Below are 17,261 nucleotides of genomic sequence, written 5' to 3' on the forward strand. Positions count from 1 at the left end.
CAAATAATTTTTCGACATGTTCAAAATCTGACTACGATTAACTACGATGTTTTGACCCTACTGCGGCCTTAGTTTGAACGTAGTTGATCTTAGTTAAACGTACTTGATCGTACTTAACAGTAGTGTGTATCGTTTTTGATCGTAGTACAAGTACAAACATGATATGAAACGAGAGCCGATTACACAAAAACTTTACTGTTATATAAATTAATTTCAATTCTAGTATGATAATATCGCTAATTATAAATACTTAAAAACTAAATAGAATTGTTTTCGGTATTCATGCGAAATGAACAACAGATTTGGATCGGCAAATATATGTACATGAATCGCGCTAGCAATCAACTGTTCATTTACCATGAAGACCGGGAAAATCCATATTATATATTGCATTTAAATTATATTTTCTTTGCATTAGTTAGCAAATCTGTGGTATAAATTGCGCATTTTTATGCATTTTACTTTTAAATTCAGTTTTTCGGCCATTCTGTTTTATAACATCGTTTTTTCCTAGGCGGCATACTGAAGCTTAAATGATGCTGTCTCGTCAACTTCCTAGAGCAAAATGACTGTAGCTTTCCCGTCCTGCGCAGGCGCAACCACAACGTTTTTCCGTAGCTCAACGTAGTTGATCGTAATTTGTCGTAGTTGCTCGTACTTCGATCGTAGTATATACGTAGTGTAACGTAGTAACTCGTGGTAAGACGTAGTGATACCCTAGTTAACCCTACCCGATTTACTCGTAGTTGAACGTAGTTGTTCGTACTTACACCTACTTCAACGTACTAAGACTTTTCATATTTCATATTTTAAACCTAGTTCGAGCGTACTTCAACCCAGTTGATCGTAGTATTACTACGACAAACTACGTTTAAAATGAACTACGACTAACTACGTGCGTGAACGTAAATGTGACCATTGCTTTATTCGCGTCCTATATCTTTTTGTTCCCCATTTCTCACCAATTTTCCTGTACTAAGAGTTACTGCTCCGTACTTATCCGTGTCCACTCCCCCACAGATCATTCCCATCCACACCGTACCTTACTGGTCGTTCTATGAAAGAGAGCTCAGCGTGATTCAATCATTTACACTGGGCGTGTTAAAGAACCAGATTGTCCATTCAGAAAGGGATAGGCTAAGTAAGCCCGATATTTCTGCATATAAAATTTCTCTTCCTCTGTCCTTGGAGCTTAGTTTCGTTCTGTCCCGCTGATCAGATCGCTTGTAATGAATTTTTAACTACATCAGTCATTTAATATCGCAGCAGCGTTATTTTCATTTTGTGCGCATGTCGTATTATTTTTCATATCTCCCGTTTGCATCATCTAAAAGACTGCAAAAATAAGTTTTGACGAGATGCATATAGTTACACATTAAAGGATTATCTACCGATCATGCATGTGTGAACCCTGTCGATTTAAATGATTTGCTCTTCGAAAACAACTTTAAGAAAATATTTAAAGTACCAGTGAGGTTACTCCCGGACAAGTATACAGTAAATAAAATAAAATAACATCCAATGGGTTTTCCTCCATAATTATATATTTTTGTCTACCGACCGGTTTCATATACAATCATCAGGGCAGACATACATGTGTACACAACGTAATATTATGACGTCATCAATATTTGTTCAATTTTGGTTTAAAAATACCAAAAATTAACGTTCCTTAGATAATCTAGCTGAAACATTATTATCATGAGATTTATAGAAAGGAAAAATTGAATATTGTGGGTCCGTTTTAGAGCATTTATCTAAATGTTCATTAACAGGCAATTGTCTTGTTGATGGGTCTCTTATTTGCTGATCATGGACTGTGCTTGTGTTTATTAATTTATCACCTGCTTGTCCACTATAAAATTTCTTGCATCTATTGCAAACCAAAACATACAAAACATTTTGGACAGTACAATCCATGTTTTCATTTATATGAAATATTTTATTGTTTATTTTTAAAGTAGACCATTCTATAAAGTATTTTCATAACCCACAACCACAGCGTGGCTCATTAGATCTTTTTTACTGAAGGCGGGGTAACATTTTCATTGAATTAGGATCTAACCAGAATACGTTTAAGGTTAGGTAACTGTCTTTTGCTCTTAATAATTTTGGTATTATCTAAATAATTTTTTTCATAGTGAAATCAAAATTTACAATTTTCACGTTATTTTTTAGAATACCAAATAACTCTCTATTTTTAGAATTATATGTAGAAGTATATGGCGTAATTTTTCTTCTTTATTTTCATTTACTGATAATAAAGTAATTTTGGGTATTTTGGGTATTTGCATAGCTTTAATAATTCCTGTTTTTATAACATCCGCTGGGTAATTAATTTTAATTAAATTGAAAGCTAATTCTATTAATCGTGTGTCAAGTATATTCGAAATAAAGAGTAAAATATCAACACAGATTTGTACTATACTTCCCTTTGGAAGATATACAGTCATATTGTACATTTAATTTAAATGATAGTTTCCAAAATATAAAACAATCATCTAAGTATCTTATCTATCATTATTAACTATTAATTTCAGCTTAAAAATGGACATTTTGACTTCTATTTTCTAAAATAGAAAATTGTTGCATTCTTCGCTTCCAAAAGAATTGTCTCATAGACTTTATCATTAATCAATTTTGTGCATGTGACTTTTAATTAAACGTTCCAGTGGGTAAATGTATTTCAGTTAGTTATAAACACTTCTTTTGTCATTTTATTGTTAAGATAAAACAATGGAATTAATCAATAGGCATTTGTGATTTAATAACAAACCATGCAAATAGGGTCAACCTACCTAAGCTCAGCTATTTTGTCATTATAAATGTTAAAACAATGAAGGAACGCATAATTTTGTTTGTTGTTCTAGGAACTTTAACTATTCTAGTATTCACTGTAAAAATGGTGCATTATGCAAAATTTGATTTGACAAGCGACTCTCGAGTCTTCCATCCATCAGACAGTCGCACTGGAATTAGAAATCTTGATGAAATTGAACGCGTTCTTTTAGAGCAAAGAAACAATTTATCGAAATTGCTGAATATAAAACAACAGAAAATCGGACAACAAGAGTGTCAGGTAAGAGTCATTCATTTACGTACTGATGAGAGTATGCTATAGATCATAAAATTGTAAAATCGAAACAGTCAAGTGTTCAAATATTGCACCATCGCTAGTAACATATATCAGTTTAAAAGGTATGTTTCAATATAAAAGTTTAAAAATTGAAAGCTTTGCGGTAATTGACCTAATAATAATATATGAAATGTCCAAAGAAAATCTAAATTTAAACGCATACTAATCGGCCGCAAGTATAAATTAAAAAAAAATGTCCATGTAAAATATTTGACAATAAGACACGGATTCAAGTTTCAAGTACTTCAGTACAAGTAACTTGATATACTGTTATTTGATACTTAAATGGCAATAGTTTAATTTATTTTATGCTAACTAATGAAATACTGTATTCTATCAGTTAAATATTTTCATATCTCATCGCTCACACTGTGAAAATATGAAATCTATATTTTCACACTGTGAGAGATATGAGCTCCGCCCCCCTCATACATTGTGTATGAATTTTAAATTATTTGCTTAAAGCAGGATGAAAATTATAGTCGCGTTTTGTTCTTTATAATATATTTCTCGATTCAAATTATTTTACTTAAAGAGAATTTCATACCGTAATGCAGCAAAATATAAAACAAAATGGAACTTTGTTGCATGCGTCTTTATAACGTCACATCACGTCTGACGTCATGTCTGTTTACGTGCGTCTGTTTCCCGCGCTGAGATTAAAACAGTTGCAAAATGCATTTCTCAACGTAATTGAGCATAAAATAAAAAGAAAATTTGTTTGTTTTTCGTGAATATGGAATATATCTCACCTCGAAGTGAGAAAATTTTCATATTTTCACTCGCGCTACGCGCTCGTGAAAATATTTGAAATTTTCTCACTTCTCAGTGAGATATATTCCATATTCACTCAAAACAAACAAATATCCTCTATATCTTTAAGGGTTAAATATCATATTTTATGAGGGATTTACTTTTGTTTTCAAATAAAGAAAATCACGGTACAAATATTTTCATGTTTTATCGGAACATGACTCAAAATAAGTGCTAATTTCTTGTAAATTTCAAATATCTTACTTGTCGATTACTGGTCAGAAAGATGTCCATAGACAGTGATATTCAACGCTTATACGTTATAACGTGAGCAGCAACTAACTCAGGCGCTAAATTAAATATAGATCTGTCAATCACTTGTCAATCATAGCTGCATTTTAAGAAGGCAGTTTCCAATTGCCTCGTTACATTTCGATACAATTGTGTATTGACTGTCTGTTAACATTCTGTTTTATGAACAATCTCAGATATTAAAAACACTGCTCCTTTTACGTGTAGTCATAAAACAAAACACTTACTGTATGATGATTAAGTGAAGATCTGAGTCTGTGCACCTGACCAAGGTGACATTATTCTTGCCCTAATGGCCTTGGTGAATATCACAATTGGTCAGGTCTATTTGGATATCCACTTCATCATCATCATACAATAACTACTTATTGTTCCATAAAAAATAAATCAGTGAGTGCTATTTTCCGCTACAAAGATTATTTATATTGTGAATTTCAGACAGGTCTCGCGCAGAGCAGTCCTTAATATGTTGGACAGAACATTTTAAACTGACAGTTTGATTTTAATGAAATATTAGAAATCTGAAAATCTGAAAATGACATAGATCGCAAAACCTTCAAATTTTCGACGATTACATTTTTTGAGAATTTTATCCTAGCAGGTTAGCAGGTTAAGTATTTTTAACAGGAACATTGGGTTGATTTTTCAAATTGCCAAAGCAGAACTGTTTACAATCACGAACCGTTTTTGTCTTAAAGTTAGATGTCCTCAAGCAAATGTGTATGTAATGTTCTAGTAATTTTTTACAGTAATTTCGAAGTCAAGTCGGGTTTATTACACACTGTAGTGTTTACATGAACATGTTAGGACATCGTGATGTCCAGGTAGTTGTGTGAAGTGCATAATTTTGATGATACGTCAGTTTTATTTTCTAATTGTGAGAGATCGGAAGATCGGACGATGCAAAGTAATAAAAAGGATACTTTATTAAGTTTAGAAAGAGAATCGGAATACACAGTAAGGGAGCCTAAAGTAAAAAGTATTTTATTGCTTTGGCTGAAGAAAAAATGGCAAACAGATTTTAAACAAGAAATGTCCTTAAGAAAGACAAACGGCGTAGAGGCAATAATGTTTGACGTATGGAAGAATATAAACATATGATTCATTCGCAAATATTTCAACTAAGCAGCAAGTTTAAATGATCAAGCCACTAACACAACATCTCGACCTGCATACAATCAGTTGGATTAGAAAAGGCTTAAGTAGTTGAATACCTGAAATCAAAATAAATCCCTAGAAGCTTTCGAATCACTAGTGACTGCCACATCATTAACTCTTAGCCTGCTGGCGGCAAATGATTCTGCCTTTGCGACCAGTGCAGACCAAGATCAGCCTGCACATCCGTGCAGTCTGATCATGGTCTGCACTGTTCGCTATTCAGTCAGTAAATTTTCAGTGAACACCCCTTTGAATAATAAGTGGTACTGTCCAAATTGAAAGATGGACCAGTCCATTATAGAAATATAGCAGGGTAAGGGTTAAAACCCTGCACCGCTCACCAGTTTCACACATCAAACAGTTATAACAAGGCACATTTTTGCTAAATTACTTTATTTACAGTTTTCTATAAATCCAAACTTGGTTTGGTTTGGTTTTTTGTTGTTGTTTTTTTCTACAAATCAAGTTAGTTTTAACAATTTTGTAGATGTTTATCCAAGAAACGTTTCTGTGAATTTCTGATAAACTCAGACTAACGACTTAGGATGGCTCTACTGGCAATGTGTTCTGGAAAATTCGAAATAATGTGAACACTTTTGGAAGAGAGTCATCCTAGAATCATTTGTTTGATACTATTTTAAATTCGGGCTGGCAGTTTCTGACAAGAAGATGTTTAAAGTTTCAACGATGAACATATATACATATTTCTAAAAGTGACTGCGCCCTCTAGTGGCCATATTTCTCCTGTATAAATCTGATTATCATGGCAGAGGGTCCCTCAGAGAACCTGTTTGAGAAACTATTATAATATAGGGCAAGCATCTTCTGACAAGATCCGCTACAAAAATGACCGAACACTAATCGGCCATGGGAACTTTTGAACAATCGTGGTAAAGTGTAACCCAAAGAATATTTTTTTAAATTTGTTTCAAAATCGAATCAGCGTTTTAGGCGACGCCTTTTTAAGATTGTACTATAATTACGTTCTGGTGTGTATGTAAAAGCAAGCATAGTCATTTGAACAAGTTTGGGTGATAGGTTTTATCAACTGCCATCGGACGAATTCAGAAGAGCTGTCGTTTGAAGTAAATGATTAACGGACGAAATACAGACGTTACACTAAGCTTTTTTTCCGATCAATCTCATTTTACAAAAATCTGTTTTAAGCACTGAATACTACTAAATGCGTTTCAGGTGTGTGGCAATTTTTCTGAATAGTTATCTTCGGAAAAATAATTGAGGAGTAAAACCAATGGAGTTTGACGTCATTTTAAGGTATCTGAAATGATACAAGCAAAATAAATTATGACATGGGGATCAGTTATCATTCGTGTATAAACAACAGATATAAATCTTTAATTCATAAATTCTTTGTCTGGAATTGCTCAAAGAATTAGCGTACACCAAAATTGTCGCCAGAATTAAAAGCTGTATACAATATATAACATTAATCAATGTTTTTGGTTAAGTCTTTATAATTCACAAATCGCACGAAAAAAACATTTCAATTAGTTTTAGTAGCGTTCAATTTATTGATGAGGTAAAAAAAAATATTGATCTTTTACCCAGCTCTGCGAAGACGTGATTAACTGCTACCTCATTGTGAACATTGAAAACATGTTGAGAAGAAGCAAATGTTTTGCTGCTTTAGGAACCTAAATTATAGCGGCGTTGATTGGTAAAATTGGTGCGTTATGCAAAACTGGATACGGCAAGCAAATATAAGAGCTTTGGAAGTAGTAATAGCATTAAGCGTGTTCTTTTAGAGCAAAGAAATGATATATCGAAATTGCTAAATATGGAACAACAGAGAATTGGACAACATGAGTGTCAGGTAAAAATAGCTATTCAATGAAATCACTGGGATGTTAAATAGATTTTAACACCAAGAAAGATGTACCATAAATAAACTATGCTACTGGTTTAAATTCAGCCAAAACAGTGTTCAAAGAAGGGCATCAACGAATAGATAAAGCATGACTTCTTCTGTGTTTAACTGAAAAATTATAGAGTCATGCTTGGATATAAGATATTATAGATAACTGAATTTTGAACAAATTTAAACGACAATGTGCATAAGAGCTGTGTCATGAGAAAACCAACATAGTGCGTTTGCGACAAGCATGGATCCAGACCGGCCTGCGCAGTTTGGTCAGAATCCATGCTTTTCGCTTTCGAAGCCTGCTGCAATCAGAGAAACTGTTAGCAACTGGATCCATGCTGGAGCAAACGCATTATGTTGGTTTTCTCATGGTGCGGCTCATATATTTTACCGTTTAGTCAAATATCAAGAAAACACAAAAATTATCATGACTATCTGAATCTAAGAAAACAGTTGTTTCTATTAAAACACAATTTTACAGTTAGACAGTTTATATGTGTATCTTTTAAAAATAACCTACATGTAAAGCCCTTGTTTGTTTTTTTTTTACTTTTCATCATTCATGACACGCGATGAATTAGGAACGGTCTCTGTATGATAGATATAAGTTTTTACGAAATAAACTTGGTACATTATATAAGCCGCGCAAAGAGAAAACCACCATAATGGCTTTGCGACCAGCATGGATCCATGCTGTTCGCTGACAGTTTCTCTAAATGCAATAGGCTTTGAAAGCGGACAGCATGGATCCTAAAAGACCAGACTGCGCGGTCGCAAAGCCACTATGTTGATTTTCCCATGGCGCGGCTCAATTATGACTGCCATCTACATTTGACCGATGGATGTATTTTTAAATGATAGAGATCATGCGATTCGTCTTAATACTTTGATAAATTCCGCGTCCGATGCTAATGATAAAGGTTAAAAAATATTTTTGAAAACATATTTTTTGTTGAACTGCGACTAATAATGCAGCATATCATTGTTTTTATAATTCGCGAGTTGCTCTGTCCGCGTATATTTATTAATTTAGCAAAACTAATGAGATCACAGCTATATATATCCGGTGTACAACTTGCATATATTGTGATTTTACCCATACTGGCAACCCTTATGCCAGATGACTCTCGTGCTCTGAATGACAACTAACGATTCATGCATTGTTCATATGAGCCGCGCCATATGCATTTGCGACCAGCATGGATCTAGACCAGGCTGCACACTGTTTACTAACAGTTTCTCTAATTATAATAGACTTTGAAAACGAACAGCATGCGCAGGCTTGTCTGGATCCATGCTGGTCGCATTTTTCTCATGGCACGTTAATGTAAAAAAATTCGTTAGTTTATTCATATTTTATTGTATATATATACTGTTTTAAGTACTCACACTTTCCAACAAGATACAAAAATTCTTCAATGTAATTATACAAAGGGTTGGGCCAGAGTTATTACAACTTTATCGGGGGCCTCCCCTATACTTCGTTAACATTAGAAGCATTGATAGTTGCACTTTGTTTCTGGTAGTGTGATCTTTGATTCCAAACAAGAGCTATACACTACAAATCATGAAACTAAATCGAAACTTTTGTTGTTGTGCAACTTTGAAACCTCCTGGCGTCATTTCTGTTTACGGACTTTGTTTTCCAGCACATTGTCTAAATACGCGATTACAAGAAAGAGTGCTGCAAAGAACGTATTTCTTTCTGCTTTATTTATACAATTACCTATAAAATAAGGTATTAAAGAAAAGTAATCTCGGATATCTCTTTTAGCTGTAACGCTGCCATTCCAAATTGCATCTACAACCAGTGCCAGATTATAATAATAAAATATATTGCTTATAGCAGTCATTAATTACCACAAGTGGCAACTGGAGGCTGGTGCTGAGTAACAGAGGCATAGAGAAGGGAGGAAAAATATGACCGATAGTAAGATTGTGCCTAATTGATACATTTTTAAAAGGTATTTGTGGCTCACTGATCGAGTATTCGAGTGTAAAACGGCATTTTACCTCGTCACAAAAAGTTTATAATGTGGCTTTCTAACGTAGTATAATCTGAAATACAACCTCGATAACCCGTTCTAATCGTTTATCCAGGAAATTACTGCATGGAAGATTTGGATTGCAAAATAATCATGGAGGGATAAGACAATGCGGTTCCATTATCAAAAGTATATTGATTTTTTTACCATTAGTTTCTTGTTTCTTATGTCATATTTTGATTGATATTCTTAGCATATTTTTCACTTTAAATATGTCTTAAAAAACATATTTATTTCTTGCTGTACAAAATGTTTCTGTCCTGAAACATGTTAATATATTGTTAAGGATGTATTGTCGTTAATTTTTACAAGGGAAATACATTGGTAAGTTTTGGTGATTGGACCGGGAGTTATAAACTACTTTTCATTGAATTGGTGAGGTCATTGGTTATGATGCATATGATGGATCACCATTCCTGTGGACTTCACAAGCGTGGGGCGCGTTAAGTTTTCTTGATTTGAATCTACGCAATTTGGACTGCATTTATATGACTGGCGTTCTGAGTGTTGAAAGTAGCTGGGAACAATTCAAGTCGTTTTGAAAAGTGTAAATATTGACAACATTGTTCGCCAGAAAAGGAAAGGTGTTGTTTTTAAGCTGGGCAAAAATGGTTGGGACAGGGTGGTTATTTACATATCAATAACAGACCGTTTGAATACGTTAGAGATTTAATGGATTCACTGGGATTCATTCATGACAATAAAACATCAGAAATATTAAAATCAAATGCAAAGTTTCGATTTTTAAAGTCAAATTTGAATGTCTATCGAAGGAAAAATATCATTTCAAAAGACGCTTTAGAAGTATACACATAAACATATACTATCTTCATCCTTTTTTCTAAAATATTGCATCATAATATGAGCCGCGCCATGTGAAAACCAACATAGTGGCTTTGCGATCCATGCTATTTGCTTTCAAAGTCGATTGCAATTAGAGAAACTGTTAGCGAACAGCATGGATCCTGACCAGACTGCGCGGATCCATGCTGGTCGCAAAGCCACTATGTTGGTTTTCTCATGGCGCGGCTCATATATTATCATGCCATCTGAAGAATCCTTGCAATAAATAAGAAAATACTTGTTTGACAAAATATTCATCTCTCAAAATTAATGCAATTTCATTGCTTGTCATTGCTAATACACACCGATATACATGTAGTCTTTGATTGATATTTGTTCTCTGTAATGGAAACTGCAAAACAACTTTCACTTGATGGGGTTTTACGTACTATTAAGAAAAAGAAAATATGTTTTCCAAATCAATAAGCATTTTAAATTACTTTCAAAGCTTTCAAACACAGCCTGTTATTTACCTTTACCCTGCTAAATTTCTGAAATGGAGTGAACTATCATTTAATTTGGGCAATGCCATTTATTACTCGAAGGGATGTTCACTGAAAATTTATTGACCAAATACCTTGATTCTTCTGAGTCTTCCTAAGTCGACGACTTGTATACTCCCCCTATAACAGCGAGCAGTTCAGACAAAGATCAGATCTTGGTCTGCATTGTTCGCTAGTAGCTTCGATTTGCCGCAAGAAGGCTAAAGATTAAACTGATTAGTTCCTGAGTGTCTTTAGATTTTTTTTAGGCCTATTGTCTGTCTGTTTCCTAAAAAACATACTATCGATGCAAAATATTTAACACCCTTGCTATTTATTACACCATTAAAATCCGATACGTTAAATTTAAAAAGCAAAGACTCACGGAAGTTCTGTACAGACAGCCTTACACACACACACACACACACATACACACACATGTATATATAGCCTAGGGCTGTCTTCGATGTTTATATATCCAGAGAAGAGAGCATAATTTGTGTACCAAAAATAAACGGGAGATGATTTTAAAATTTTAAAAATGCCTGTCTATCTTTTCGCAGTCAGACTGGTTCATAATAAAACCGGTTTTTTATGAAGAATTCAATCGCCTGTAAAGCACGTTTTTAAAACACAATTTGTGAAGAACCACTGGCTCCAGAACAGAATGACAATGCCACCGTTATACTACATTTAGGTATTTCTGTTCGACGACGGGTAGGGGTATGTATAGTGGCTTTTTCTTTCTGTTCTGATAACAGTGCGGAGAACAGATTAGCAATGGTACAAGTCTTGGAACTGAGTAGGTTAACTGACTGGTGTTCTCAAGTCATTATCCGGAAACCGTTTAACTGTTTCATGTCATTGTGATCTTGACCTTCGACCTAGTAACCTCAAGTCAAACTTGACCTGTATATTATCATGTAACACCTGTGTTCCAAAATTAGGATCATAGGCCCAAGTTTTCAATTTATCATACGGAAAACGTTTTTTTTGTTACGGGTCACTGTGAACCTTGATCTTTGACCTCCTGATCTTAGAGTCGAAGCTGACCTATGTTTCACGATGTTACACCTGTATTCCAAATTTATAATCCTAAGCTCAAGCGTTCTCAAGTAATCATCGGAAAATCGTTTAACTGTTCAGGGTCACTGTGACCTTGACCTTTAACCTACTGACCCCAAAGTCAAACTTGACCTGTATTTTCTGATATTACATAGTTGTACTAAAATTTATTGGAATCGGTCAAGCCTTTCGTGCGTTATTGTCCGGAAACCATGAAAACAGACAGACAAACTGAACTAACCGACAGACGAACAAGCTTAATTCTACATACCCCACCCCATCCCCTAAAAGTTTTTTTTTGTGTGTGTGTTGGGGGGGGGGGGGGGGCGAGGGGGATTAAAGTTTGAGTCAGTGAATGTATACTTTTGCATACATTTTTTTTGTGTTTTGTAATCAAATATACATATCATCCTTCTAAATCGGATTATACGTAATCGTTTTACTTCAAAAATATCCCTTCCTATATATATTACAAGAATGGAGACTCTTTTGCTGGATTAACAATCACAGCTCAGACAATTTATTGTTCGTCGCCAAGTAAAGTGCTAAGACGGGTTGTGAAAGCGGGACACTCTCTGTACAATGCTAATTAACTTGTATTCTATTATTTTTCGATTTCCAGTCGCTATGCTAGTATCTCATGGAATTCTCATAAAAACATACACGATATACATATTAACCAATTGTATTTTCCACGTACTTCTTAATTTTGTTCCGTGTTATTGTTTTTATTGCTGATTTTCGAATGATCTTTTAGGACGTCATATTTCAGACCCTATTTAAGAAACCAAGTAGCGTAATTCTTGACATTATGTTTGTAGAATAAAAATCAACGTTTATTCAGTATATGTTCTCAGAACATTTCTAGTCGTATCTTTTTCCAAGTAGTATTGTCGGGATTATTTTGGTTTATCTAATTTTTTACACAGTCTGTGGTCTTCAAAGGAAAATGATAAATATCGCACATATCGTGCTTTTATTAGTGCCGCTTTCGGAGCAAATGTTTTCCTAACTGTTTCCAATCAGCACAATCTGTTTTTATAATATTGGTCTCTGGACATAAGTACAGTTTGTATCTAGTCACTTATGTACAATCCCACAGACGATATTGAGTTTAATAATACCATTCCCCCTCCTTGATTAAACTTGGCCTTGATCAATGTAATAGTTCTGCCCCAGGCGAAGAAGTTGGATCCATTTTGATAACCTACCAAAAATGCCAAGAAAAAAACTATTAGAGCTATAACTCAGTCTTGAAAGAAGGCTCCACCCCAGAATGCTGGGCCGAGCATTGCAGTACCAATACTTAAGCCCAATTTAGGAAAAAACTAACCCGGCTTCATAACCGCCCCATATCACTACGTCAACCCTCACTTAGGTTATGAAAGAATGATAAAGCCAAGACATGTAACTTATACTGAAAATTAATAACTTGTTCTCCCCACTGTCGGGGGAGTTGTAGGAAAGGCCTTTCGTGCGAAGATCCACTTCCTTCGCTTCGAATAGACTGTAAAGAGCCCATCGCAAAGGTTTTACATATTGGCATAATTTTTAAGATCTAAAGTAATGCATTTGATAGGCATTGGAATATTGGGTATATTTTAAATTGATATCCCTAGCAATTAAGGGGCATAAAGGCTTACATGGATCGCTACATATCCTGGAAGGCAGGAAAAATTAAGAGTAAAGGTCAATGGTTTCAAATTGTCAAATTACAGGTGGAAAACTGACAATGGTACACCCCAGGGAAGTGTGAATTAGCCCGCGTATCTTCAATCTAGTCTTGGAACAACGCTAAAACACTGGATATGGATTACACAAATCAAGCAGTATCCTCGGTAACCGGCGAACTCGCCCAATTTGTAAAAATAAGGGAGATGGAGCCCACATGGGTAACATCACCAAACCCTCATAGTACACTACTAATAGGTCAAAGGTCATCGTGGTTTATAGAAAATGGAGAATTGTATGGGAATTTCACCTATCACCTAATAAACCCAAGTACTAATGGGTAGTTGTGCCGGCATACCATTTATTTAAGTGCCTAGCAAGATTCGGATTAAAGTAACGCCGGAACTTAAATTATGTGGTAACCCTGAAAATAGCACCGTACCGCCAAATTAAGTTAGGGAATGTACTTTGAATAATACATCTAACGTAGCACCATTCATTATATGAGCTAGTAAATAGTGTGTAAAAGATATTATTATTAACCTCTGGCGACTATAATCTGGAGAGCTAATAAGAAGAAAACTAAACTCCTTCTATATAATTCCTTTAATATGAGGCAAAATAAATTATGGCTAGCAAAACAAATATGATATGCATCACCTGCAAAACTCAAACTGAAAAGGCTAGATGTAATACAAAGTAAGGCCTAAAGTGTAGGTTTTTGGAGCATATAGAAAACAATAATTAAAATGGCAGAACTGTAGAAACGCCCCAGCTCCTTTAGATCTAACAAGAGAGGTTAATTATGCTCAAATACTGTGGCCTGTTCAGCGACTAGGTGATAATCTGCCAATAAAATAATTAATACAATCAATGCATGGATGAAAGACTTGCCCATACCATCGAAATGGTTAGAATGAAACGGTCTACACAGGTTAGTAAAAGGCTCAATAAAAAGCCATACACTCGAGAGGTTAATTGCGTTAATTGATAAATACCAATAAATGACGTAAATGTACAACTGGCCGGTTGTTTTCATATAATGCTGGGATCAGGACACAGCCCCCGAATTTAAGCTTAAACTTAAAATCTTCAGTTAATAAGGAAGAAGATGCCACCAGGCCAAAAATATAACAGAAAATGAATATAATGGAAGCATTAAATGTCACTTCACCGATTTTATTCAGTCGGAAGTAAAAATCCCAGCGAAATAAGCGGTGGCGCGGCCTTTGTTGTCTTTTTTTTTGGGGGAATCCCTATTGGCAAAAGAAATTTGCTCGTCGGACCTCTAATTAGAACCCTGGGTCTAACTTTATTCACGTGCGAGGAAAATTTAGCCATTCAATCTGCCCTGAAATGGATACCCGAAATAGGCCCTGTAACATAGCTATTTATACAGATAGTTTGTCTGTGCTACTATCGCTAAGTACTGGCAGGTCACTACAAATTCTGAGTATAATAGTTGATATATTCATAAAATTAGCCATCTCAGTAATATAGGTATACTGTTTCCCTAATATGGATCCAGAGTCATGTAGGCATTATGAGGAAACGAAAGGGTCGATCAATTAGCGAAACAAGGGTCCTGAAAATGGAAACCCCAAAAGAGGTCTTATTAGCTGTAGTATCTGAGGTAAATCAGCATAATAAAGGCCAATTTCAGGGAGTTTGTTAAACAGAGTTGGCTAAAAAGGACACAATGCGCTGCGGCCCTTTCTGATCATATCCTAGTGAGATGCAAATTGTATAGCACAAAACACAGGCCATGGTAAAATCTTAACCAGATTAAGGCTGGGGCGGAAGGTCGGGGATGGGTGAACTACTCAGATAAACATCTATGCCCTCACTCTGTCCAGAATACGAAACATTCAACCAAGTTTCTTTTGACTTACACAATGTGTGTACACGAAAATGCAGAGACAGATTGGAACTGGAATGTGGACTCTGTAATCGGGTTGCGTCTGTAAGTTGACAATAAAATCCTCTCCTCTTCCCTCAAACTGGATGTTGAGCAGCAGGTCTACAGACCTCAAATACTATTTCATCACCAAAATTGGTTATTTGAATAGAATGTAACAAAAATAAAACATAAACATTTCATTGGTGGGGACTGACCGAACAACTAATTTTTATAAATTTTGGCAGTAATTTAATATCACAAAGTTCCAGGGGTTTTGAGTATCTCTTATATGCTCACGTCTGTGGGTTCACGTGTAAGGCTCTTTTTCGGCAATGGTTGCGGTCAATAGAGGTAATATAATCTCAGGGGGGAAACGTGTATAACATATTTAAATCCTAAACTTCGTTCAAAAGAGATGGCGTACATTATAAGGGGGTGGGGGGGGCGGGGCTGATGTGCTTGTATATGCACCCCGTCTGGGGGTAACTGTAAGCTTATCGGCTTGGTGCGGTCAATACAGCGATTATATCCTTAGGCTGAAAGAAGCATATCTATTAAAGTTGCTAGGATCGGGGCTAAACTATGATTAGATGAATTAAATTTTTGAAACACATAGTACCAGGTGACGACTGTATATGATGCATATTATAAATATTAGCCCGAAAGAGGTTTTTAATATTATAATTTCTATTAATATTACTTTATATTTATAGTTAGTTAATATGTTATAACATATGTTATTTTATTGTTCTATATATTTAATCAAAGGGCCAAATACTTCTTAGCAAACCAGTATCTTTTTAAATTATTCTGATTTCAAACATATACGTATTTTTTAAGCCATAACTAGGATAATTCTAGACAATGATTTTAAAAAATAGGACGACATATCCTGTGTTTTCGTTTGTCGGCCAAAGGCACGACTCTGATTTTGTCAAATTTTGTGCTAGTTTTAAACAGTTTTAACCAAATTTTATTCAATTTCACATGTTTTAATAGAATAGAAACAAAGGCAATAAAAACTTAATATGAACTTAACTATAATGTAATCAAATAGTAAACCAGGCAGCAAAATTATTTTAAAGAAGTTAGGCCAGCACTTGTAAATAGATGTTAGGGACCTATGGTTGGCATAAACAACATAAAGAACGGGTAATAGGTATATGAATAAGAAGCCACCATGAGGAGAATCCAAGTAGTGAAGAAGTATCAGTTTAAACAGGCTAACGAAAAAAGGCACAGGTAAACAGGTTAATTTTTTTTTAAGTATCTTATGCGAAAATGTAGGTTGTCCATTACACAGGAAACGCTGTGTTGAGCTTTTAATACCAAATAGAATTTGCTTCAAACTTTCAACATCTATTAAAGATAGATGTAGCTAGAATATCGCGGCATTTCCATCAAGATTATAAAATTAATCAAAACATAATTACATTAAAACAGCCGATATTCCATAAAATATACGGTATAAATTTTATACAGCGCGACCGTAATAGCTATTATGGCTTATAAGTAAGAAATTGAAATAATGCGAACATTAAATTTGGACGTTCTGCTAGAAAAGGCACAAAAAACAGATTAGTAAATTCTGTTTTAATCTAAAAAAATGCCATCAATTTTAAATTACATAACTGTAAAGCGAAATTGTTTAATCCATAATGCGAATAGTAATGTAAATTGGAGTATCTTAATTATCGTTATGACATATAGGCGTGGCGTGTAATCTAAAAAATAAATTACGTTTTTGGATGTGTATCGGAACCGTTAAATAGATGTTTATTTATTCAGGTGTTTTTTAACGTTTTAAATACATTTTAAAGGTTTTTGGAATAGTTAATAAATAAAGTGAAAGCGCAGTAGGCTTAGTCCATAGGCAAGTGGCAGGTATGTTCTTGTGTGGCTTATGTGTAAGTCAGGAATGGTACCGCGGGGACTTCCTAGATGATTTTATTAAACAATAATCTAGGAAATTTATTAACATATTTTATATTACCTTTTTGCAAAATTTAGACAA

Source organism: Mercenaria mercenaria, chromosome 15 (assembly GCF_021730395.1).
Source record: "Mercenaria mercenaria strain notata chromosome 15, MADL_Memer_1, whole genome shotgun sequence".
Classification (NCBI taxonomy): domain Eukaryota; kingdom Metazoa; phylum Mollusca; class Bivalvia; order Venerida; family Veneridae; genus Mercenaria; species Mercenaria mercenaria.